Below are 27,682 nucleotides of genomic sequence, written 5' to 3'. Positions count from 1 at the left end.
ATCCAGCGAGCCTGCCGAGGTGCCTGTTGACGGGCAGACCAACGGGGTTCTCGATGCCTAGATAATTCGTGCAGTAGGAGATGCACTCTTCGGTCAGAAAGCCCCTGGCTATGCTTCCTTCTGGACGTGACATGTTGCGAACGTATCCTTTGATGACACCATTCATCCTTTCGAACGGCATCATGCTGTGCAGGAACGTCGGCCCGAGTTGGATGATATCCTCCACTATATGGACCAGCAGATGCACCATAACGTCGAAGAATGCGGGCGGGAAGTACATCTCAAGCTCGCATAGTATCACCACGATCTCTTCCTGTAGCCTTCTGAGTTGCCTCACGCCAATCGACTTCCGAGAGATGACGTCGAAGAAGTTGCATAGGCCAAATAGCGTTTCACGGACGTGCGCGTCCATGATCCCACGGATTGCAACTGGAAGTATCTGCGTCATCAGCACGTGACAGTCGTGAGACTTCATCCCGCTGAACTTCTGCTTCGCTGGGTCTAGGTATCTGCTTATCTTCCCCGCGTAACCGTAAGGAAGTTTTACTCCTAGGAGGCAGGTGAAAAACTGCTCGATCTCCTCCTGACTTAGAGTGAAGCACGCGGGAGGGTAGTCATTTCCGGTCTTCTTGGCCTTTTTGCCTTTGCGACGACTTTCTGTGTCCTGCTTCGCCTCATCATCATCATCATCATCATCATCATCATCATCATCATCATCATCATCATCATCATATATAGCGTGAAGCTCCTGCCTGATGCCCATTGATTTCAAGTCTGCCCTTGCTTTCGGCCCATCTTTGGTCCTCTCTGGCATGTTGAGCAGGGTACCAAGCAGACTCTCGCACACGTTCTTCGTGATATGCATGACATCAAGGCTGTGAGGCACACGGTGGATCTTCCAGTACGGCAAGTCCCAGAAAACAGACCTCGTTTTCCATACCTTCAGCAGCGGCTCTGGCGCCTTTCGCTTCTTTCCCGGCTCTGGCGCCTTTTGCTTCTTTCCCGGCAGTGGGCAGTCTTTCCAATTTTTCAACAGCTTGTCTATTTCCTCGCCGCTCCTCGTACACGGGCGTTTTCGGGGTTCGGTTTCACCATCGAACAGATCCTTGCGTTTCCTCCACGGGTCATCGTCGCGAAGCCACCTTCGATGTCCCATGAACACGGTTTTCGAAGACCCGGGATCTCTATCTAGCTGGCGATACGTTGTGTCATCCATGCACCTTACGCATCCAGAAAATCCGTGGACTACCTGCCCCGCAAGATATCCGTAACCGAGATAGTCGTGCACCGTCGTGAGCAGTGCGGCTCTCATAGGGAAATATTCTTTCTCTGCGGCGTCCCACGTATTGGCTGGCGTTTTCCACAGCGTGTCAAGCTCCTCTTTCAGCAGCCCCAGATACAGATTGATGTCGTTCCCTGGTTGTTTCGGCCCTTCAATTAGCATACTCATGTGAATGTACTTCCTCTTCATGCACAACCAGGGGGGAAGGTTGTACATCCACACAAACACAGGCCAGGTGCTATGTGTGCTTCTCTGGCTGCCAAACGGATTGACTCCATCGGTGCTCGCGCCCAGCACGATGTTCCTTGGATCGTTCCCAAATTCTGGGTATTCGAAGTTCAATGCTTGCCACTGGCTCGCATCCTTAGGGTGACTCAGCATCTTGTCTTTTTTATCTATCTCCGGATCATTTGCGTCATCTTCTCGCTTCTTCTCCTCCCTATCCGCGTGCCAACGCAGGAGCTTTGCTACCTTAGGATCCGCGAAATACCGCTGCAGACGAGGAGTGATCGGAAAGTACCACACCACTTTTCGAGGAGCTTTCTTCCTCTTCTTGTATCGAGTGACACCGCACACCGGACATATTGTAGACTCCGCGTGCTCGTCCCGATAAATGATGCAATTGTTCATGCACACATGGTATTTCACGTGCGGTAAATCCAGAGGACACACGATTTTCTTTGCCTCCTCCAAACTGGTCGGGCACTTGTTCCCCTTGGGAAGACGTTCGTGCCAGAATGACATGTTCTCGTCGAAGCATGCGTCGGTCATTTTGTGTTTTACCTTCATCTCCAGAGCCATGAGCGTTACTTTCAGGCGGGTATCCTCGGGCCTGCATCCTTCATACAACGGAGTAACCGCGTCTAACTCAAGTTGATCCATCTTGGCTTTCTCTCGGGCGGCAGCTCTTGCGTTATCCGTCTGCTTGAGAAGCAGCTCTTGAATATGAGGGTCCTGCACCCAGCCCATCGATGGTCCAACGTCGTCTGCTCCGCCGGCATCATCATCATGTCCTGCATCTTCTACATGATGACTGTGTACAGCATCACCGTCGTGATCATCTCCTGGGGATTCTTCGTCTTCTCGCCCCCCCGAGCCGCGGTGGTTGTCTTGCTGCCCTTCCTCATTTCTTGCCCGGCCCCCATGAACGACTTCGTAGTCATCATCATCACCTTGCCACCGATAGCCATCCATGAAACCACGCAAGAGCAGGTGGTCCCGCACCTGCCCGGAATCCGGGTCCGCAATAAGGCTATTCAGCTTGCATCTTCGACACGGACATCTTATCTCCGTCTCGTTCTTTTGAAGCATCTCGGCCTTCGCGGACCTCAAAAACCTATTCACGATGCCTTCGGTCATCGTGCGGACCATGGTCGCCTGCGGGGTAGAGCAAAACGATATTTTAGAACCAAGAAAAAATTTGGCATGACTTTCCCTAAAAATAGGACCAAAAAGAATGCTTAATGCCAAAATTCTCGCCGAAACGGAAATGAATCAACATTCCGGCAAAATATTGGCAACTATCGCATTTCAAATACCGGTACACCTCCAAACACAAACACATATGCAACACCACAAACATATGCAACACCACGAACATACATAGATCTAGCTAGGCCATAAAAAGTGCATGTGCACATTGTTTGTAGGGAGAACAACATAAATATAGCTTCCCCCTTACTTACCTAGCAAAACAAGGTAACTTAACCACTTAATTTGAATGAATCTATGGTGGAAATGAGGTGAAAAAGAGGAGGCACCCGAGACAAGGAGGAGGCGGTGGAGAGAATGAAGTGGGGAGAAAGTGAGTGTGGGAGGAGAGGCTGTCCAAAATATCTTGTTGCTGCCCACTTACTAATGGCGCACCAGCAACAAATGCGCCATTAGTAATCCAGGTTACTAATGGCGCACCCCCTGGCGGTGCGCCATTAGAACTTTTGCAAAAAAAGGAATAAAAGCAATAATAAAAAAATAACATTAGTGGCGCACCTCCTGGATGGTGCGCCATTACTAGTTACAACTAGTAATGGCGCACCACCAGGGGATGCGCCATTAGTATGTTTGGACAGGCGCACTAGTTCAAAAAAAAATTTGGTACTAATGGCGCACCGTGGTCAGGGTGCGCCATTAGTAGTTTCAACACTAATGGCGCATCAGAGGGTGGTGCGCCATTAGTATATACTAATGGCGCACCACTTGTATGGTGCGCTATTAGTGTCATTTCCATCTATAGCCCTTTTCCTAGTAGTGTACATATCTAATTTAGCAGCCAGTAGTAGAAATCATTGTCTGCACAAAGGGATTACTGGTCGAAAATCCTAGCAAAGCATGCTGGCGGGCACAGAACAATACAAGAGATAGAGACGCGCTTACAAGATCATAGCAATGCCTCAGTCCAGGATCTTGGTTGGCCAAGTTGTTAGATCCAGAAGAAACATCGTCCTTGTAGTTTTTGCCAGCTGCATAACAGGTCATAGTGACCGGTTAGTATATTTGAAGTACATCGGGCAGGTGATGCTTGACGGGTTTAAAGGTGACAAGTACCTACGCCATGGCGGGTGCTTGGCATCTCTCCAGACTGTGGGAATCAGGTTAGAAACGTCGAGGGTGATGACGCTGCGCTGGCTGTCAGGGGCCGGTAAGGAGATCTAGAACCATCAAGTAGGGTGTTTGTGGAGCGGCTCCGGTAGGGTGGACTACGGTGTGGGCGAAGCGGATCTATGGCCGTGGACGAGGGCGTAGGTGAAGCTGCTCCGGTGGTTGGGTTAAGGATGGTGTCGACGATGCGGATCTTTGGCCGTGGACGGGGCGTCAGAAGCTGCTCCGGTGGTTGGGTTAAGGGTGGTGTCGACGATGCGGATCTGTGGTCGTGGATGGGGCGTCAGAAGCTACTCTGGTAGGTTGGATGAGGGTGCGAGGAAGCGGATCTGAGGCCATGGACTTGTGAGTTGGCAAAGCGGCCCCGGTAGGGTTGGGAATGGTATATGTGAAGCTACTCCGGTAGGGTTGAAGAAGGTGTCGGCGAAGCGGCTCCGGTAGGGTTGAGGAAGGTGTCGGCGAAGAGGACCAGAGGCCGTCGACGGGGGCCTCGGTGGGGCGGCTCCGGGGGGTGTGGACGAAGCGTCTCCGGGGGGAGTATGAATGAGCCGCTGGAGATTCGCGGCGGTTGACGAGAGTACCAACGAAGCAGATCCGGCGCCATGGGCAAGGCCGACACTGAATGGGCTGTGGTACAATGGTGGATGAGCAGTCTACTTGTTTCTAGGGGAGGTGGGAGGGGTAGATGTGGCCGTAGAAGCAGATCTGGTGAGGTGGACGCCGCTGGCAGTGAATGGGCTATGATACGCCGGTGGATGAGCAGTCTAGGGTTTCGAGAGGGGAGGGGAGAAAGGGCGATGAAGTACAGACGGCGTGATGTAAGATGCTCTGGTGCTGTGGGGTTAGTCGTTTTTGCGGGAGGGGGAGAGGAAATGGGGGTGCCGTGTAGTGGGGGAACCGGAAGTTACCAAAGCATCCCCGACCTATCGCGTGGATGAGGGCGGTATTGTAACTGTTGGTCTCCATGCACCAATGAGAAAAGGGGGATTTCGCATGCTAAAGACTAAGGTGACGGAAATTTTAGAAGGAGGCGGGAGATTTTGCCGCCCGCGGGATCATTCGTATCCAGTTTCAACTAATTTTGGACCGTGCTAGCGGGAAGGTCATGCTAGATTGTGTACACGGGGCACGCGTCAACAGTTAATAACTGGTGTGAAGTCCACCCCAGAAAAAAGATAATAACTCGGGATGATGCGCCGATAACTTGGACGTTCACACGGGCGCGGCCAATCATACGGGTGTAGTGGCACGTTCACAAAAAGGGATCAGACGCTCTACCTATGTATTTCTCGTGTAAATAGAAAATTTAGTGCCATTGGTTATTTACTTTAAACATAATGCATTGACGTGTTAGTGTAGAGGCACACAAAAAGAAATGGATATTGTAGTCAGCTACTTAAAAGTGTTACCTCATATGATTACATAGCCTCCATTTCATAAATTGCGTACCCGTCGAATTCATATATGAATATTACATATATTACTTCAAAATAGAAACTTAAATCATCCAAGACTAATGAATTTGAATGCAAGAGTAACAATGGTGCACGTTCATGATAGCTACATTGGTTGTTTGAAGAAACATCACTGTAACTTTGGCATGCACGACTAAAAAGGCTTATTTAAATAGAAAAAATGTGATATGTGAGTGTCCAATCTTTATAGCATTGAATCGATATTGTACCTTTGGCCACGATACGAAGTAGACGTTGACTTATGTTCAAGCGATGCACGTCCACGATCGCTAGATAGTGATACGTGAATGAATTGTGCAATCTCCCTCACACGCATACATATCTCATTTCCCCGTGGGCATCGGAATCACACACGAGCACTTCGTGTATTTTTCTCCCTCCGTCAGGGTTAAATTCGTCTTTCTACTCCGTCCTACAAGTCTCTCACACAGAAACACACACGCTCTCTATGTCTAACACGCCCACCCCTTTAATTCCGCCCACCCACAGCCACTAATGTCTCTCACTCATATGCTATCTACCTATCCCTTAATATAGCTAGATATGTGTCACACAAACTCCTTCTCCCTACTAGCAAGATGCCCATGCGTTGCACGGAACATCAAGATGCATTTGTATGAGAAGTTTATCTTGTGGGAGAAAAGTATGAACGAGGGAATGCCTTATTTGCAAATGCGGAGAGGGGTGTGGGTATCTTTTTGCAAAATTGCCATAGTTTCCTTCCTGTCCATCAGAAATAAATTGGATGGCCTATATTGCAGGATGGCAGGAACACCATCATCACCAACTCTGTTTTTTATAAGAGTAGAGATATGTGAGTGTCACTGCCCCCCCCCACACACCCACACTTCCCAACACCGAAGGAGTAGGGTGACACCTCGATCTTGATACTAATCTATCGACTGGCTTCTCTCTCAAACATACACACACACACACACTTCCCGGCACCGAAGGAGTAGGGTGGCACATCGATCTTGATAATAATCTATCTACTCCTCTTTCAAACACACACACACACACTCGTTAGTTGTGCCTCTGTGCCTATCGCGCACACTCTCGATACATCTATCTCTCCCTCCCCCCCAACAATGACAGCAGAAGGGTGACAACTCGATCTGATCATAATCTGTCAATTGGTTTTTCTCTCAAACATTGTGTCTCGGTGCCTCGCTCGGTAGCCCCCTCGATATGTAGACTTCTCGCGCGTGCACAGCTGTAGTGACGATGACGCTGAACCCAGTGTGCCTTGTTTTTACCAGCCTCATGTGATAGTTTTCACCCTGTTTTCTGTTAATTAACAAGGCAACCTTTTCTTTGTTACTACTAGTGAATCTGAAATCATTCGGGGCACACATAAAATATATCACTTCAACCCAATTATCGCAGCAACTATTTTAAAAGAAATAAGCTAGCGGCCGGTGTGTTGCACGGAACATCAAGATGCATTTGTATGAGTAGTTTATCTTGTGAGAGAAAAGGTTGAATGAGGGAAGGCCTTATTTGCGAACGTGGAGAGACGTGTGGGTATATTTTTGCAAAATTGCCATAGTTTCTTTCCTATCCGTTAGATATAAATCGGACGGCCTATATTGCAGGATGGCACGCACACCATCATCACCAACTCTGTTTTCTACTCCCTCCGTCCGAAAATACTTGTCATCAAAATGGATAAAAAGAGATGTATCTAAAACGTCTAGATACATATCTTTTTATCCATTTTGATGACAAGTATTTTTGGACGGAGGGAGTATTTGTCTTTTTAGAGATTTCAACAAGTGACTATGACCGGACCTTACCAACATACACAAAAAAGTAGTCCACAATTTTGATGTTACCCTCTTTTCTTGGCGGTGCAGTGGCATCTGGATACGTCATAAATAAATAAAGTACTACATGATACTAATATATGATACATGGCGCATGAGTACTAAGTATTATTAATATAGTTTTGCTAGAACTCATCTAGATGAGATATAATTTGGTCTCATTCATATTTTATTGCCATTGGATGTGATGCTATATAAGATGCGTGTGTGCTGACGTGGGTTGTATTTGTTCTTGTGCAACAAACTGACTACTGCATGTCACGTTTGATAGTCTCAAGTCATTAAAAGCATACAAGCCCCACATCTCTTCTTGGTTGATTCCTCTATTTATGTCAATAAATAAGAAACAACGTGAGAGTTAATGCACCACGCCTATGTGTTTACTATTTGGTTTTCGTAAGATGACTTAATACTCACCTAGACGGAGGGAGTATTCGATTTGACAGCAGGCGACGCAGTTCCCGATATGGCTTTAATGCAGACAAGGGAGGGAGTAGAGGTTCCCGATATGTTGAACGGCCAATGCATCCTCCTTCAATTAATGCATGAGGGAAGTAATGGGAGGAGGTCCGGCTAAAGAGGCTGCACGATGTGAATGCAACGCAGTTTGCCCTCATTGCCCTCATATAAAGGCGCCCCTCCATTCCAATGCATTGATAACCCACAAGTACAGGGGATCGCAACAGCTTTCGAGGGTAGATTATTCAACCCAAATTTATTGATTCGACACAAGGGGAGCCAAAGAATATTCTCAAGTATTAGCAGCTGAGTTGTCAATTCAACCACACCTAGAAACTTAGTATCTGCAGCAAAGTGTTTAGTAGCAGAGTAATATGATAGTAGTGGTAACGGCAACAAAAGTAAAGACAACAAAAGTAATGTTTTTGATATTTTGTAGTGATTGTAATAGTAGGAGCGGAAAAGTAAATAAGCGTAAACCAGTATATGGAAAACTCGTAGGCACCGGATCAGTGATGGATAATTATGCTGGATGCGGTTCATCATGTAACAGTCATAACATAGGGTGACACAGAACTAGCTTCAATTCGTCAATGTAATGTAGGCATGTATTCCGTATATAGTCATACGTGCTTCTGGAAAAGAACTTGCAAGACATCTTTTGTCCTACCGTCCCGTGGCAGCGGGGTCCTATTGGAAACTTAGGGATATTAAGGCCTCCTTTTAATAGAGAACCGGAACAAAGCATTAGCACATAGTGAATACATGAACTCCTCAAACTACGGTCATCACTGGGAGTGGTCCCGATTATTGTCACTTCGGGGTTGCCGGATCATAACACATAGTAGGTGACTATAGACTTGCAAGATAGGATCTAGAACTCTCATATATTGATGAAAACATAATAGGTTCAGATCTGAAATCATGGCACTCGGGCCCTAGTGACAAGCATTAAGCATAGCAAAGTCATAGCAACATCATTCTCAGAACATAATGGACACTAGGGATCAAACCCTAACAAAACTAACTCGATTACATGATAAATCTCATCCAACCCATCACTGTCCAGCAAGCCTACGATGGAATTACTCACGCACGGCGGAGAGCATCATGAAATTGGTGATGGAGGATGGTTGATGATGACGACGGCGACGAATCCCCCTCTCTGGAGCCCCGAACGGACTCCAGATCAGCCCTCCCGAGAGGTTTTAGGGCTTGGCGGCGGCTCCGTATCGTAAAACGCGATGATTTCTTCTCTCTGATTTTTCTCTCATCGAAACTCAATATATGGAGTTGGAGTTGGAGTCGGAGACGCAACAAGGGGCCCACGAGGTAGGGGGCGCGCCCTAGGGGGTGCCCACCCTCATGAGAAGGGTGTGGGGCCCCTGGTCTTCATATTTCGCGAGGATTTTTTATTATTTTTTCTAAGACCTCCCATGGAGTTTCAGGTCATTCCGAGAATATTTGTTTTCTGCACATAAAACAACATCAAGGCAATTCTGCTGAAAGCAGCGTCAGTCCGGGTTAGTTCCATTCAAATCATACAAATTAGAGTCCAAAACAAGGGCAAAAGTGTTTGGAAAAGTAGATACGATGGAGACGTATCAACTCCCCCAAGCTTAAACCCTTGCTTGTCCTCAAGCAATTCAGTTGACAAACTAAAAGAAAGAAAGAAAAACTTTTACAAACTCTGTTTGCTCTTGTTGTTGTAACTATGTCTAGCCAGCATTCAAGTTTTCAGCATAGATCATAACTAACCACATTTGCAATAATTCTCAGGTGTCATAATTACTCATATCAATAGCATAATCAACTAGCAAGTCATAATAATAAATCTCGGATGACAACACTTTCTCAAAACAATCATAATATGATATAACAAGATGGTATCTCGCTAGCCCTTTCTGAGACCGCAAAACATAAATGCAGAGCACCTTTAAAGATCAAGGACTGACTGGACATTGTAATTCATGGTAAAAGAGATCCAATCATAGTCATACCCAACATAAATTAATAGTGATGAATGCAAATGATAGTTGTGCTCTCCAGCTAGTGCTTTTTAATAAGAGGGTGATGACTCAACATAAAAGTAAATGGATAGGCCCTTCGCAGAGGGAAGCAGGGATTTGTAGAGGTGCCAGAGCTCGGTTTTGCAATAGAGATAATTTGTATTTTGAGCGATATACTTTCATTGTCAACGTAACAACTAAGAGATGGCGATATCTTCCATGCTAAACACATTATTGGCGGTTCCCAAACAGAATGGTAAAGTTTATACTCCCCCTCCACAAACAAACATCAATCCATGGCTTGCTCGAAACAACGAGTGCCTCCAACATACATCAGGTCCCAGGGGGAGTTTTGTTTTCAATTATTTTTGATTTAGTTTGCATAAAGCATGGGACTGGGCATCCCGGTGACCAGCCATTTTCTCGTGAGTGAGGAGCGGAGTCCACTCCTCTTGAGAATAAGCCGTCTAACACGGAAGATAAGGACAGCCTTTGTTGATACACGAGCTATTCGAGCATACAAAACAGAATGTTTATTTGAAGGTTTAGAGTTTGGCACATACAAATTTACTTGGAACGGCAGGTAGATACCGTATATAGGAAGGTATAGTGGACTCATCTGGAATAACTTTGGGGTTTAAAGGATTGGATGCACAAGCAGTATTCCCGCTTAGTACAGGTGAAGGCTAGCAAAAGACTGGGAAGCGACCAACTAGAGAGTGACAACAGCCATGTACATGCATTAAAATTAATAAACATTGGATGCAAGCATGAGCAGGATATAATCCACCATGAACATAAATATCGTGAAGGCTATGTTGATTTGTTTCAACTACATGCGTGAACATGTGCCAAGTCAAGTCACTTAAATCATTCAAAGGAGGATACTACCCCATCATACCACATCATAACCATCTCAATAGCATGTTGGCACACAAGGTAAATCATTATAACTCATAGGTAATCAAGCATGGCACAAGCAACTACGATCTCTAATTGTCATTGCAAACATGTTTATTCATAATAAGCTGAATTAAGAACGCGGGACTCATCATATTAACAAAAACAAAAGAGGTCGAGTTCATACCAGCTTTTCTCATCTCAGTCAGTCCATCATATATCATCATAATTGCCTTTCACTTGCACGACCGAACGATGTGAATAATAATAAGAGTGTACGTGCATTGGACTAAGCTGGAATCTACGAGCATTCAATAAACAGGAGAAGACAAGGCAATGTGGGCTCTTTGGTTAATTCAACAATAATGCATATAAGAGCCATTTCAACAATTTAATTATGGTCTTCTCCTACTGACCCCCAAAGAAAAGAAAAGAAATAAAACTATTTACACGGGAGAGCTCCCAACAAGCAAAAGAAGAACGGGAAATATTTTTGGGTTTTATTTTTAAATATTACTACTACAGCAGAATAATAAACTACTACTAAGTTTTTTGGTTTTTCTTAAGGTTTAACAAGCACACAAGAAGAAAGCAGGAAAAAGAAAATAAACTAGCATGGATAATACAATGAAAAAGTATGAGCACCGACATCTAGCAATGAGTGTGTGTGAACATAAATGTAATGTTGGTGAGAAATACGCACTCCCCCGAGCTTAGGCTTTTGGCCTAAGTTGGTCTGTGGCCACGGCTGGCCTGGCGGATATCCATAGTAATAGTTGTTGGGGTCGTACTGTGATGAAGAAGGATAGTTGGGATCATACTGATGTGCAGTGGTTATTGCCTGTTGAGCTGCAGCGTGGAGTCGAGCTGCCTCCGCTCTCCTCTCGTACTCTTCTGCCTCCTCTCTGGTAATAACATATCTTCCTTTTGCCTGTGAATCAAAGAAGGCAGGAGCAGGGAGAGTAATACGGAAAAACGTCGTTTATCAAAAATTAAACGATATAAGAGAGGTGATTCAGGCCTCTCGACAAACTGGTGCGAAGCCATAGAGTTATAATCTAAATATGCAAGAGGCAACTTCGTATCACCCTCACGAATGTCTATTTCAAGAAAATGAGCTAAGCGGGTTGCATAAATTCCTCCAAAGAAATCTCCATTATGTCTATTATGATGCAACCTACGAGCTACAATGGCTCCCATATGATAAAATTGGTCTCCTAACACAGCACTCCTAAGAATGCTAAGATCAGGGACACACATGTGACATGCTTTATCTTTAGCATTTATGCATCTACCGATGAAGAGAGCAAAAGAATGTATAGCAAGAAAGTGAATGCTCCCTATGGCAGCCTGCGTTATATCTCTAGATTCCCCCACAGTTATACTAGCAAGAAAGTTTCTAAATTCAGATTTAGGGGGATCCCTAACACTACCCCATGCTGGAAGTTTGCAAGCACAAGTGAAATCCTCTAAGTCCATGGTATAAGATTTGTCATAGAGATCAAACATGACTGAAGGAGAATTACGCAAAGATGAATACTCAAACCTCCTCACAAATGAACTTGTGAGATCATGATACTGGGGGCATTTGTTAGCCTCAAAATCCTCAAGACCGGCATTGCGCAAATATGCTTTGAATTCTTCTTTAACTCCCGCACGGTCCATAAAATTTTCCGACGGCCATTCGCAAGGCCGTACTGGAGCATCTCTTGGTGGATCCTCGTCAGCATCGCGCATAGCAATCCTGGGTCCTTGCTTCTTAGAGGAACCACCTTGGAACATCTTCCTATGCATAATGTTTATCTCTGAAAAATTCTGAAATTTTTAGTAACTTCAAAATAAAAGTAACCAAACTCAATAAAACTGATAGCAACTACCCCTACAAGTGCCTAGAGCCTATATCAAGCATTAGAACTACTTGGAACCATATAAATTTGACATGCAAGCTCAAGAACATGATCACCTATGCAACACAAATTTGCAATGAATAAAGCACTAGAACCAAAACTAATTGGACCAATGGAGGAGTCACATACCAAGGAACAATCTCCCCAAGCAGTTTTGCAAGAGGTGCTTTGAGCAAGGAGATCGAAAATCACAGCAAAAGTGGCTGAAACTCGTGCTTGAGTCGGTTATTCGGGTTTGTGTGAGATAGAGGAAGAAGATGGGCACTGGGATAAGTGGAGGAGGGCCACCGTGGGCCCACGAGGCAGGGGGCACGCCCTATAGGGGGGGCGCGCCCACCACCCTCGTGGCCAGGTGGCAGCTCCTCCCGCGGTAATTTTTGCACAGTAAATCCTCAAATATTCCCGAAAAAATCATATTAAATTGGCATGTCATTCTGAGGACTTCTATTTCTGGGTTATTTTTATATTGCACGAATAATCAGATAACAGACAGAAAAATACTATTTTTTACTTTATTTAATATAAATAACAGAAAATATAGAGTACAGAAGTTTGTGTTTCTAGTTTCATCCATCTCATGGTCATCAAAAATAATTCAATAACAAGGTTGATCAAGTGTTGTTAAAAAACTCATTTCGATAATCATGGAACCGGAGAAATTTCGAATAACACCCAGTTACCTCAACGGGGATATGCACATCCCCTATAATAAGTATGTCATATTTCTTCTTGACAGTAGGAAGAGGAAATTCAAAACCTCTGATTATAATCGATGGAATTTTTCCAATGGAGTTGATACTATGAACTTGAGGTTGTTTCCTCGGAAAGTGTACCGTATGCTCACTAACATGAAAAGTGACATTGCCTTTGTTGCAATCAATAATAGCCCCGGCAGTATTAAGAAAAGGTCTTTCAAGAATAATAGACATACTATCATCCTCGGGAATATCAAGAATAACAAAGTTCGTTAAAATAGTAACGTTTGCAACCACAACAGGCACATCCTCGCAAATATTGACAGGTATAGCCGTTGATTTATCAGCCATTTTCAAAGATATTTCAGTAGGTGTCAGCTTATTCAAGTCAAGTCTATGATATAAAGAGAGAGGCATAACACTAACACCGGCTCCAAGATCACATAAAGCAGGTTTAATATAATTTCTTTTAATGGAGCAAGGTATAGTAGGTACTCCGGGATCTCCAAGTTTCTTTGGTATTCCACCCTTAAAAGTATAATTAGCTAGCATGGTGGAAATCTCAGCTTCCGGTATCTTTCTTTTATTAGTAATGGTATCCTTCATATATTTAGCATAAGGATTTGTTTTGAGCACATCAGTTAATCGCATAGCAAAAAGATAGGCCTAATCATTTCAGCAAAGCGCTCAAAATCCTCATCATCCTTTTTCTTGGATGGTTTTGGAGGGAAATGCATGGGTTTCTGAACCCAAGGTTCCCTTTCTTTACCATGTTTCCTAGCAACAAAGTCTCTTTTATCATAATGTTGATTCTTTGATTGTGGGTTATCAAGATCAACAGCAGGTTCAATTTCTACATCATTGTCATTACTAGGTTGAGCATCATCATGAACATCAGCATTAATATTTTCATTAGGTTCATGTTCATTACCAAATTGTGTTTCAGCATCAGACATAGATATATCATTTGGATTATCAGGTGGTTCAGCAATAGGTTCACTAGAAGTTTGCACAGTTCTATCATTTTCCTTTTTCTTCTTTTTAGAAGAACTAGGAACATCAATATTATTTCTCTGAGAATCTTGCTCGAGTCTCTTAGGGTGGCCTTCAGGATACAAAGGTTCCTGAATCATTCTACCAGTTCTAGTAGCCACTCTAACAGCATAATCATTTTTCTTACTATTAATTTCATCAAGTACTTCTTTTTGAGCTTTAAGTACTTGTTCTACTTCCGTGGTAACCATAGAAACATGTTTGCTAACAAGTTTAAGTTCACCTTTAATATCAGCCATGTAATCACCCAAGTGTCTAATCATATAAGAATTTTCTTTTAATTGTCTACGAGAATAAGCATTGAAGTCTTCTTGCTTATACATAAAGTTATCAAACTCATCCAAGCACTGACTAGCAATTTTAGTAGGAGGAACTTTAGCTTTATCATATCTATACAGAGAATTTACCTTTACTACCTGTGTTGGGATATAGCGGTCAGGAGGTTCTTCAGTAAATAAAGAATTGAGATCGTAAGTTTCTTCAACAGGTGGTATATTAAGACCATGTATTTCTTCAATAGGAGGTAAATTCTTAACGTCTTCAGCTTTAATACCTTTTTCTTTCATATATTTCTTTGCCTCTTGCATATGTTCGGGACTGAAAAATAGAACACCTCTCTTCTTCGGAGTTGGTTTAGGAATAGACTCTGCAATTGGAGCAAGAGCTGGCTCAGGAGCTGGCTCGGTGCCCAATTATTTTCATTTGTCAACATATTATTCAATAGAATTTCAGCTTCATCCGGTGTTCTTTCCCTGAAAAGAGAACCAGCACAACTATCCAGGTAATCTCTGGAAGCATCGGTTAGTCCATTATAAAAGATATCAAGTATTTCAGGTTTCTTAAGAGGATAATCAGGCAAAGAATTAAGTAACTTGAGAAGCCTCCCCCAAGCTTGTGGGAGTCTCTCTTCTTTAATTTGCACGAAGTTGTATATTTCCCTCAAAGCAGCTTGTTTCTTATGAGCAGGAAAATATTTAGCAGAGAAGTAATAAATCATATCCTGGGGACTACGCACACAACCAGGATCAAGAGAATTAAACCATATCTTAGCATCACCCTTTAATGAGAACGGAAATATTTTGAGTATATAAAAGTAATGCGATCTCTCATCATTAGTAAACATGGCAGCTATATTATCTAACTTAGTAAGATGTGCCACAACAGTTTCATATTCATAGCCATAAAACGGATCAGATTCGACCAAAGTAATTATATCAGGATTAACAGAGAATTCATAATCCTTATCAGGAACACATATAGGTGAAGTAGCAAAAGCATGGTCGGGTTTCATTCTATCTCTAAGTGATTCTTTGTTCCATTTAATTAATAACCTCTTAAGCTCATATCTATCCTTGCAAGCGAAAATAGCGGCAGAAGATTCCTTATAAAAAAAGATAACCTTCAGGGATAACATGCATATTTTCATCATCACTATCATCATCGTATTCAGATTCAATAATTTATTTTTCTCTAACCCTAGAAATTTGTTCATCAAGAAATTCACCAAGGGGCACAATAGTATCAGACATAGAAGCAGTTTTATCATAAGTATCATGCATAGCAGAAGTGGCATCATCAATAACATGCGACATATCAGAACGAATAGCAGAAGCAGGTGTAGGTGTCGCTAGCTTACTCATAACAGAATGTGAATCAAGTGCAGAGCTAGATGGCAGTTCCTTACCTCCCCTCGTAGTTGAGGGATAGATCTTGGTTTTTGGATCTCTCAAGTTCTTCATAATGATAAGAAGATATAAATCCCAAGTGACTCAAAGAATAGAGCTATGCTCCCCGGCAACGGCGCCAGAAATTAGTCTTGATAACCCACAAGTACAGGGGATCGCAACAGCTTTCGAGGGTAGAGTATTCAACCCAAATTTATTGATCCAACACAAGGGGAGCCAAAGAATATTCTCAAGTATTAGCAGCTGAGTTGTCAATTCAACCACACCTGGAAAATTAGTATCTGCAGCAAAGTGTTTAGTAGCAAAGTAATATGATAGTAGTGGTAACGGCAACAAAAGTAAAGACAGCAAAAGTAATGTTTTTGGTATTTTGTCGTGATTGTAATAGTAGCAGCGGAAAAGTAAATAAGCATAAACCAGTATATGGAAAACTCATAGGCACTGGATCAGTGATGGATAATTATGACGGATGCGGTTCATCATGTAACAGTCATAACATAGGGTGACACAGAACTAGCTCCAATTCGTCAATGTAATGTAGGCATGTATTCCGTATATAGTTATATGTGCTTATGGAAAAGAACTTGCATGACATCTTTTGTCCTACCCTCCCGTGGCAGCGGGCTCCTATTGAAAACTTAGGGATATTGAGGCCTCCTTTTAATAGAGAACCGGAACAAAGCATTAGCACATAGTGAATACATGAACTCCTCAAACTACGGTCATCATCGGGAGTGGTCCCGATTATTGTCACTTCGAGGTTGCCGGATCATAACACATAGTAGGTGACTATAGACTTGCAAGATAGGATCTAGAACTCTCATATATTGATGAAAACATAATAGGTTCAGATCTGAAATCATGGCACTCGGGCCCTAGTTACAAGCATTCAGCATAGCAAAGTCATAGCAACATCAATCTCAGAACATAATGGATACTAGCGATCAAACCCTAACAAAACTAACTCGATTACAAGATAAATGTCATCCAACCCATCACCGTCCAGCAAGCCTACGATGGAATTACTCACGCACGGCGGTGAGCATCATGAAATTGGTGATGGAGGATGGTTGATGATGACGACGGCGACGAATCCCCCTCTCCGGAGCCCCAAACGGACTCTAGATCAGCCCTCCCGAGAGGTTTTAGGGCTTGGTGGCGGCTCCGTATCGTAAAACGCAATGATTTCTTCTCTCTGATTTTTTTCTCATCGAAACTCAATATATGAAGGTGGAGTTGGAGTCGGAGACGTAACAGGGGGCCCACGAGGTAGGGGGCACGCCCTAGGGGGAGCGCCCCCCACCCTCCTGAGAAGGGTGTGGGCCCCTCTGGTCTTCATATTTTTAGAGGATTTTTTATTATTTTTTCTAAGACCTCCCGTGGAGTTTCAGGTCATTCCGAGAATATTTGTTTTCTGCACATAAAATAACATCATGGCAATTCTGCTGAAAACAATGTCAGTCCGGGTTAGTTCAATTCAAATCATACAAATTAGAGTCCAAAACAAGGGCAAAAGTGTTTGGAAAAGTAGATACGACGGAGACGTATCATGCATCTACCACATCGTACGCACCTAAGCATTTGCCTAAGCACCTACACTAAACGCAAAAGAGCTCACTCCAGACCCATGGCGGCGATGCTCGTGAGCGGCCAGCAGCTGCGCCAGATGGTCCACGACGCCGGCCTGCGGCATGGCGCCGAGGATCATCTCCAGACGGTGTTGGAGACTGGCTGGTGGATGACCGCCTTCGACTCCAACTACGACTCTCAGTTGGACTAGATGATCATTGCCACCAGCAACAAGTTCACCGTCCTCAAGAAGCTCGTGGACGACATCACCGTACTCCTCTAGCCCGTGCGCCCGGGCTCCTCATTGCCGGCCACCCTAATCGGCCTCCATGGCCGGAACCTCTTTCAAGCACTTGTGGCCCTGCGACTGCCCGCCGATGCCATGAAGAATGTCCACCTGGAGGTCGCACTCGCCGCGAGGCGCCTCGCCCTACAAGAATTCGTCGACCTACACATCCACATGTACGAGGAAATCGTGTACATAGGTATCTACAAGGCCAGTGAGGATGCTACGACATTGGCCTTCCTCAACCGGATGGAAGCCTTGGATGCCTTTGCTGAGAAGCACCTCGACCTCGCCACAAAAGGCGCTGCTCCTTAGCCATCGGTCGGTGGCCCGGCGCACTAAGTTGAGGAGGAGGAGGTCGTACGTTCGTGGATCCATCTTTCTTCTTTCCTTCTGTAACCACCACTGCGATCGCATCATCGTGGCCTTAATTCTTATTATGCTGTTGCATTTTCGTTCCAGTCAATACCGACATGTGCGATCCCTTTGCTTAATTATATGTATCACTGTAACTAGTACTCCATCCGTCAATTTATAAGTTGTGCTTACCTTTTCCATCAACTTCGCGCAACGCTAACACTAGAATATGTCTATATAATCCGTATGTGATAGTCCATTTAAAATCTCAAAAAGACAAATATTTAGGTATGGAGGGAGTAATATATTAGGAGTATATCAAAACAATAGTGATTTCTTTCAAGTTTGTGAACAAATACTACTATTCTACTACTTTGGATCCATCGCAACGCACGGGCACATTGCTGGTAAAAGGAAAAGGCTTGCCGCGTTCGCGTCGCACCCCCACACGCCTGGGAATCGGGAGTACAACACGGCCCGTCCAGCACGACACATAGCTTAGGGAAGGCGTGTTGCCTAGAATTTTCACTTTCATGTGGGACCGCCGTTGAGCAAACCAACACCGCGCCCGCCGCCGGGTTGGAAAACAGAAACGAGGGGAAGATCTAGCTGTAGCACGGAAGCCAAGAAATTTGGTGTCAGACGGGGCTCGTTGATAGAGTAGGAGCATTCCGTACTAGTACTACTCCTACTAGTACCAAGTTTGTACTCCTAATACTATATTACTAGTACTACCACTATGCAACTAATAGGTACGTGCACGACACAACATCGTAGGAACAAAAAACGGGAAGATCTTGTTTTGGGTGATTTATCTTTTTTTTTTCAATCAACGTAGTATGAATAATATGATGTGGGGGGCACCCATGAAGCTTATGTGGCTTGGTTGCATGGCTACGGAAGGTTAGAGAAAAATAAATAGATAATATGTTTAGAGTGCATTCCACTAAATAGATATATATACTTTGGATCCATTGCAACGGACCAGCACATCTATATCTATACCCCCTATATAGTGTGTGAAAAACTTTGAAAGTTGGTCGTTGGATGAAGCCAATCCGATGGTACAAAGATGGCAAATCCAAGCAATACTGGCCGTTGGATATCATCCACCAGATTCTGCCACATGTATAATCTAGAAGACTCCATGGTTGAACTTAATTCATGACTAAGGGCCTCTTTGATTCATAGGATTGCAGAAACACAGGAATAGGAAAAAAGTAGGATTGGAATGGCATGTTCATTGGATCCCTATAGGATTTGAGTTTGTTTGATTGTGTCACATGAAAAAAAAGGATATCTTTGAAGAGGTTGGATTGCATGTTAGAATTCCCGTGAAACGTAGTACAAATGAATCCTTAGGAAAATATTCTACATGATTCAATCCTACGAATCAAACGACCAACGTAGGAAAAATTCCTAAGGATTCTAATCCTTCAAAGATCCTATGAAAATCCTTTGAATCAAACAGACCCTAACTTTGCCACAACTAAGCTTAGGCAAAGTTATTAGTTCTTCAAAACGAGAGAAACAAGTTGGCAAGCCTAAGGGAATCTTGCCACATTTTTTATGTGTATGTCATGTGGTGTCTTAGTGTGGCTTGCCTAAGGTGTGGCTTGAATCAAACACTCGCCTAAGTTAATCAAACTTGCCTAACCTTACATTCCACCAGATTTTGCCACATGTTAGAATCCAGAAAGCTCCACATGTAGAAGCATAATGCACAAACCACCAGAATCTCATGCGTGCAATGCACGTGTACCTTACTAGTACTAGTTGGTAGTAGTAAGAAACAAATTCCAGTTTTGGCACGAGCTCGTACTGCGGGAGCACCACAAGGCCTGCCGCAGGAGTTACATTTCCCTCTCGGGGCCCACGGGACCGAACTTCAGTGGCTTAGTGGTAGAAACAAGAAATGTGATGGTCGCCATGGTTCAACTTCCATGGACAAGCTGTCATGTCTGCTGACACATGTATATCAAAACTAGAGTGTTTATATTTCAAGCACGTGAACAAGTATTATTCTACTACTTTGGATCCATTGCAATGCACGGGCCAGCACATTGGTAGTAGTAGTGTCCATCTCTATCTCTAGAGGCCTTCCCTCGTTCATCCTTTTCTCTCACAAGATAAACTACTCATACAAATGCATCTTGATGTTCCGTGGAACGCACGAGGATGTTTCCTTGGGGGTCTCTCCAGCGCGGCGTGGCCGTAGTTGCAAGTTGACGCCCCTTGAGATGCCGACGTTGAGGGGCACTCGGATTTCCTCCGATGAGCAGGTAAGATGAGTTTGATCACGTAGTAAATGCATTCTAAAGACTACTTCCGTGTCCATTTCCTAATTCTCCCCCTGCCCACTGTTTCACAGGTTAGGCTCGGTGCGAGTGGAGATTGGCTTGCATATGTACGGGAGGGTACCAACATCAATTTGCACAACATTTACAATGGTGAAACCGTTCCCGTAGAACCTTTGTCCAACATTGGGATCAGCCATGCAACGGGCCACCGCATGAATTGGTACGATGGAACCACGGTGAGATTGAATAAGATAGCACGAACCTTGCACATGGCGGTCAAAGGCGGACCATGCTGTCTGCGGCCGATTTGTTGCCGTACGAGTAGGAAGACGCTGTGCTCCTTTCTAACCGCATCTTCGCGGTGACAAACCAGGGGACTTATTTTGTATGGGACACATCCTACGATATACTCCCTCTCTCCCAGTTTATTTGTTTTGAATCTTTTCGTTTTATAAGTTTCAAATTCAAATTTAGAGCTCCCCATCACATGTTGAGATTACAATGTCCATTAAATCGTTGCGTGCATGTATAGTAAAGAAACAAATCTCGAGTTTGGCACGAGTTCGTGCTGCGGGAGCACCACAAGCCCTGGCGCAGGAGTTACATTTCCCTCTCAGGGCCGTCGGGACTGAGCTTCAGCGCCTTACTACACCTACCTTTGAGTCAATAACATGTGGACCCGATAGGTGACTGGTCCACATGTAATGCTCCCGTAGGCAGAGGGGCAGTGGGGCCAAGAGGGGTGAGCCGCAGGTCGGGGGACGTGTGGTTTCATGGGTTCGAGCGGCGTCGTGGGAATCGCGGGTGGCTGTGGTAGAAACTTGATGCTCACCGCATTTTAGGTGGCCCACATGTCATGCACACAAAGGCAGAGGGGCGGTGCGGCCGAGAGGGGTGAGGCGCACGTCGGGGGGCGTGGTGCCGTGGGTTGGAGAGGCGTCGTGGGAATCGCGAGATGAAACATGATGGTCGCCGTAGTTGAACTTCCATGGACAAGCTGTCATGTCTACGGACACATGCACTGCATACCGATCACTGGAAGGAGTAGCAGAGAAAGCTATATATGCGGATAAATAGTTCCTTATAGTCAAGCGGACCCACGCTACTACTCTGTTCCAAAGACATGCACACCATCGAAATAGTCCATCTATATCAATATACACCGAGAGGGAATAATTTTTTTACAAGAGAGGAAATAGTTCATCCATCCATAATGCCCTCCTGCTGGTGCAGCCTTTTCTTCTTCTTCTTCTTCTTCTTCTTCTTCTTCTTCTTCTTCTTCTTGTTCTCATTCTCTGTGGGAGACGGCTTCGCAACAAGCTCTTTGGACCTTGCAGCTATCTCGTAACTCACACGGGCATCGAGGGCAGCATATTTTATCCGCTCGTACGTCAAGGGATAATTCTCCCATCCAGAAGACCTTAATGCCACCGTCTCGTCACCCTTCTAAAGATTTGTACAGAGCACAAAATTTGCTACGTCAAATAGGGATGGTGTCTGTTTATCACAAACTTCTACAGGAATTTTGATTCTGGTTTGTAGGTCAGCGATGCTATTCAAATCTAGGTTGTACGGCTCCAGCTTCTGTTTGTCCCCTTTGATGGCTGCCCCACAGAAGTATACGTCCTCCCGAGATAAGAAATCGTGAAGCTCACCTGGTATGGAGGGCGAGTGTATGATGTGGTACACCAAAACATCATCTTCGAGGCACAGCTGAAGGACGGCGGCGCGCTGGATCTTCCCAGGGGCACGCTCCGTGTACTCTGCGTCGAGACCGATGACCCTCGTCTCTACCTTTTCGAGGGAGTTGGATACATTGTTGATCCACTGCCGAACAACCCTTGGGTGGACGGTGACGGTGGCAACTATGCGCATCGAGCCTTCGACGAGGACATGTTGGACGCTAAAAACCTGCATCTCGATCTCTATCGCCATTTGGAACCGCTGGAACGGAGGGCTATGGTTTGGAGAATTAGGATTAGATGGCTAGTCTAACTGAAGTAGTAGATGATTATTTAAAGAGGTTAAAACAATGTGAACGCAGTGGGGTTTGGATGCAAATGAAGACGAAGGGGAGGTGAAGAAGCCGAGGAGAATCGGTTCCCGATGGAGAAGTAAATGGGAGAAGTGGCGTGCAGGCAGTTGATTAGACGGCTAGGTAGACTAAACGAAAAGGCTATGCGGGTAGACTGATGAGTCGTACCTGTTCGTGTACGTGCCCATCCTTCCTGATAGGTGGGACCTATGCAAACAGATAAAAAATGTGTCGTAGTTTTTTTGAGCGCGTGAGTGGGAGACACAACATTCTCTGGTTAAGGAATACTCCCTCCATTTAGGTGAGTATAAGTCACCTTATGAAAATCAGGTTTTCCCAAAACCTTTAGGCGTGGAGCATTAACTTCCTCCTCGATCCCCTCCCAGCCTCGTTAGCCAGCATTCTCTTCCTCTGCTTTCGCGTTCTACCTTTCCATTTTTCCTCTTCTCCAGTGTGGAACAATCTGCATGCTGTCCTTGATGCACCAGAACAACCACTGCATGCATCGCGGCAGAGCGTTGATTGGGCATGCACGAGAATTTGGTTCTGCTCGCAATATGGATGATACCTGAACGATGAAGTGAACAAGCATGCTAGCATGGGAGACCTATTTACGCTATACATTACTGGAGTACTCATGTACCTACTACTACTAGTAGTAGTAGTAGTAGTACAACTGTGGTACACTTGATGGTCAAAATACTATTCATCCGGTCCTCATAGTGAAGTGACAACACCCTGCGCCTGACACTAGTCCAGGCGGCGTGTTCGGGTTACCAAAGTCAGCCTCACCCTATGCACAGTGCAGTCTGTCACCGCCGCTGTACAGCACATTGGTGCCTCACCTCGTCTCCCTCTCCGCTCCCATAGCACCACTCCATCTCCATCTCCTTCTCCGTCTCCATCTCGTTGTGCCCCGGTGTAGCATCGCCTCACTCGCCTCCCCAGTACCACTATTCCCTCGCTAGCCGCTCTAGCACCGACATCCTTCTCCCCCCCAATCATCCCCCTTCCAAACTCCACCATGGCCGAATGCGAACCGCGCAGCATCCATATGAGCCGTGATTGGAGCAATCTCCCCAGTGACATCCTCGACCTGTGTTGTTCGTGTATGGATATGTTGAGCGCCTTGCGGCTGGCTGCATGCTCGAGGGACATGCACACAACCATCGTCGAAGCTAGGCCTAAGCTTTTCAAGACACCCTACTTGCTGCTATCTGGTCTTGTGAGATTGTCTCACCATGATACGGAGGCGTGCATGATGCCCCTCGACTTCAATCTGATCTCCATTAGCCGAAACTTCTTTGCAGGTATGTAGTGGGTCACCATACATCATTTCCCTCAACATCGATCCGATCACCATCGCCCGAAACTTCTTGGCAGGTATGTACTGGGTCGGCATGAACTCCCACTGGATGGCTGCCTTCAGAGAAGACGGTAAAAAGTTGGTGCTCGTGAACTTCCAGACCTCCCATGAGATTATCCTTCCTCCGTTGGATTATATAGAGTATTACCATCGCGGTCCAAGTCATCTAGATTACTACGTCAGTTGGACGGACCTTGTTTTGCAGAAGATTGTAATCTGCCAAGTGCCCACACGACATGCGAATTACGCAGACTTCAAGCTAATTGCCTTGTTCGACCGCGGACTCGCCTATCTTTACGCCGGTGCCTTCTTTAGCTGGAGACAACTCGGCTCGCAGTGGATCATCGTCAAAGCTGATACACACTTCTGTGATGCTATTGAACACAATGGCATCATCTACGCGATCGACAAAGCAGATGGCACCACGTATTGCTGGGACGGCGCGTGTAAGTTGTTTCCTCTCATGTTAATGATGACGCCATGACACTGTTTGAACTTTTTGTGATGATTGGCATATCTCTGTTTGAGCAGAATTTGAGTAGAACTATGGCAATGTATTAGAGACGCCGTAAATCAGCTATATTTGGAATGAGTTAATTCATGCGATTGTGACCATGTCATTACAGCCAATTTGTACCCTGAATAATCAAACGGTTAGGAATATATGGATATTATCCTTATTTTACAGTAATCTATATACTACTACTAAATATGAGTGTGTATCAATGGCCATGTTAGTTTCCTCATTTTCATGATGTAGAAACATGCACCACACTGTTGGTTTCATCTAACCATACATTAGGGAAGTAAATGTGCATATGGAGAACTCTATATTTGGAAGTAGTGAAATCCTGCAATGCTTACCATGTGTACATACCTATATTCGCCCTTCAGCAATCAATGGCTAGAATAATATCCTCACAAAAATTTTGCCCACAGAACACGAGTATATAACAATGCATGGTCTGTTAGTTACCTTGAAGAATTTGTTTGTGAGGACAGAACATGATTACATAACATGCATGACATGGTAGTTTCCTGTGAAGAATCGATTGCGAGATAACATGAGTATAACCATGCATGGCACTTCTATATTTTCGAACCCAGTATACATTTCCCTGTATTTTCCTCCCAGTTCCAACAGGGACATATCAATGATGTTTCTTGCATTATCCTACTCATACTCTGAACAATGCTGATCTTACATTAACAATGCCTGTCCTTTTTGATATGATGCAGTGTCCCTACAGTTACTGCCCTTTGTAATCACACCACCTTTGCCAAAAACAGGGAAGCACAACTGGTTCCTCGCTCGATCAGACGACGGCAAAAGACTGATGATCATTCGGACACATGAGCCGGAAAAGTTATATTGCAAAAACCCCACTGTATACAAGCACCGTGTAATACGTGAGTATCCGGACAGTGGCTGTTACGTCTATGAGCAGGATACCAGCTTGTTGGGGCCTTTAGGATTTTTTAGTTGGAGGCGGGTAAACAGCCTTGGTTCACACTCTCTGTTTCTCGGACTCAATTATCCGATTAACCAGGAGATCACCGTTGGCAAGGACCTTGATGGCAGAGAGGCTCTGTTTGCTATGGAAAACTGTGTCTACACGGCGAGCCCTAGGAGTTCGGGAGCAAACTCCCCTGATTGTCAACGATACAGCCTGCAGCCAAAAGAAGGTGAGAATGACAAAGGCATCCGGATTAACTTTGATCCTTGGATGTCTCAATTACGACAGGCAGTGATGTGGTTCGAGCCTTCAGGTTGATAGGTAATTGGGCTGTTGCATCGAAAGGGTGGAGTACTGGTGTCTCCGGATCACTGGTCGCTGAAGCGGGGCTGCAAATTATGATGGTGTTGGATCATCTCTTCGAATGACTTTGTTGTCTTTGCTGCTGGTTCTGGATGGGTAGTTCTTTCTTTTGTTATGCATATTCCTTGTCATTTGGTCATCCTCGTCTATGTCACTCTTACTATGTAATAGTTGCTTCTGTTTAGAATGTCATTCTCGTCTGGATCACGAGAGTCTGAGCGCTGCAGATGGGTGCGTTTTGGTGGTGTAGCAAGACTTCTTATGAACTATCATGTCTTGCTGTTTATGTCAGTAGTAGTCACTAGTCAGTGTTTGAATGTTGTATATATCGTTGTTTCGAACTGTTTATTGTCTCGAACTACTGGTGGGCTAAATGAGGGCATCACCATTCTCCAGTGTTCAGAGTATATCTCCTTTTTTCAAGTTATATAATTTGAGCTCAGTGTCTTTTCGATGATGTACACTTGTTTGGGCCAGTGAGGTGTCGTTGAATATGGGCCGAGTAGTAACGCAATGCCAAACAGGTCAATTATGACTCTCAGGCCGGGCTCTCAAAAGATCCTGAAAAAAAGGTCGGGCTCTCCAAAAAAGAATGAATAAGGACTCTTAGGCCGACATGTGGGCGCCACCGGTGTTTTCGTGCGCTTGCGCGCCGAGAGCATATTGGCGCGTGCTCGAAATTCATGCTACCTTTTCATCCGCAGTCTCCCGCCCCTCCCCCACCTCTGGAATCTCGATTCCTACTCCAGTTCCCCCAAATCCCCCTCCTGTACTCCCTGTACTCAAGCGCACTATCATGTCGCCGGTCAACGCGGATCTCCGAGCCGGAGATCCTGAGGTCCGTCCTGCCTTCGGTCGCTGCGTGCTGTCGCTCAACAGTGGCATGGCGGCGCTTGACGACCAGTTTGCCGGCAAAGTGCTGATGGTAACCATCAACGGCGACCGGCCTCCCGTCTCGCCGGATGACCTTGTCAAAGCTCTTGGCATTGCGCACGGCATCCAAATAAGTGACTTGCTCGTCGAAGTCTGTCCGCCACCGGCTGATTTCTTCGTCAGGTTCCGGACAACTTTCGACTGCAGTCGTGTGTTCGAATCTTCCCGGCGTTTGTTCTGCGATGGCGCGCTGGTGAGCTTTGATCGGTGGCACCCAGGATGGGGCTCGGTGCCCTCTGAGCTTGAGTTTTTAACAAAGCTTACCTTCCACGGCATGCCTCGACGTGCTTGGAACAGCGAGTCCATGAACGAGCTTATCAACGACCTTGGAGGTGAGCTCGTAAGTATGTTTGTTCCTCCAGACAGCTGGGCTCTGACGGTTATGGCATGGATGAAGAAGCCGTCCACCATACCGAAGGTGATTGGTGTTGAGATACCGGTGCAGGAACCGGGGTTGTACTATTCGTCGCCACCAAGGCCGCCGCGGACCACGTTAGGGATGTACCTGTATCGAGTGTTGGTGCATGTCGAAGAAGTGGTCAATCCATCAATCGAAGTCCTGCCGCCGCCGCTGGTGCCAGGGTCTGTCGACGACGTCCATTACAGGAGTCAACGTCAGACTTTCCCCGTGTTGCTCGGAACGATAGATGGCACAGGGCCTACTCCATCGCGCGGCGGAGGCCACTGCTTCTTTGGGAGAAGAGGCAGGGCTGGCTGCCTGGATGTGCTCTAATTTGAGGTAGCAACTGAATCTTGTCAGATACTAGTTAAATCCGAGCTATGGGTGTGAAGCACTAATATGCCAGTACATTTGATTGTGACCTGTTCTAATTTTGTACCTGAACTTTTTTTAGAAAGGGTTGTACGTCAACTTAATGTGCTAGGAGAACTTATTGTGTTGTCTGTCTGTTTTCTTTGCACAACATTCAAGATATTTCCCAGTCATTGATAAAGACGATGAACCATTATGTACAACTTCGTTGGTTTCAACATAGCCCTTCCCACAGCGATCCACTGCTTCCATCCTGATTGTGCCGCCTGCGTGAAATTTTTGTATGCAAGTTCAGTGTGCTATGATGTTCTATATGATTGTGTCAACTATATAAGTTTTTATTGAGCATCAGCAA

This window comes from Triticum aestivum, chromosome 4A, assembly GCF_018294505.1.
Source record: "Triticum aestivum cultivar Chinese Spring chromosome 4A, IWGSC CS RefSeq v2.1, whole genome shotgun sequence".
In the NCBI taxonomy this organism is placed as follows: Eukaryota; Viridiplantae; Streptophyta; class Magnoliopsida; order Poales; family Poaceae; genus Triticum; species Triticum aestivum.
The sequence above is the reverse complement of the archived record's forward strand: the minus strand, read 5'-3'. Positions refer to the sequence as shown.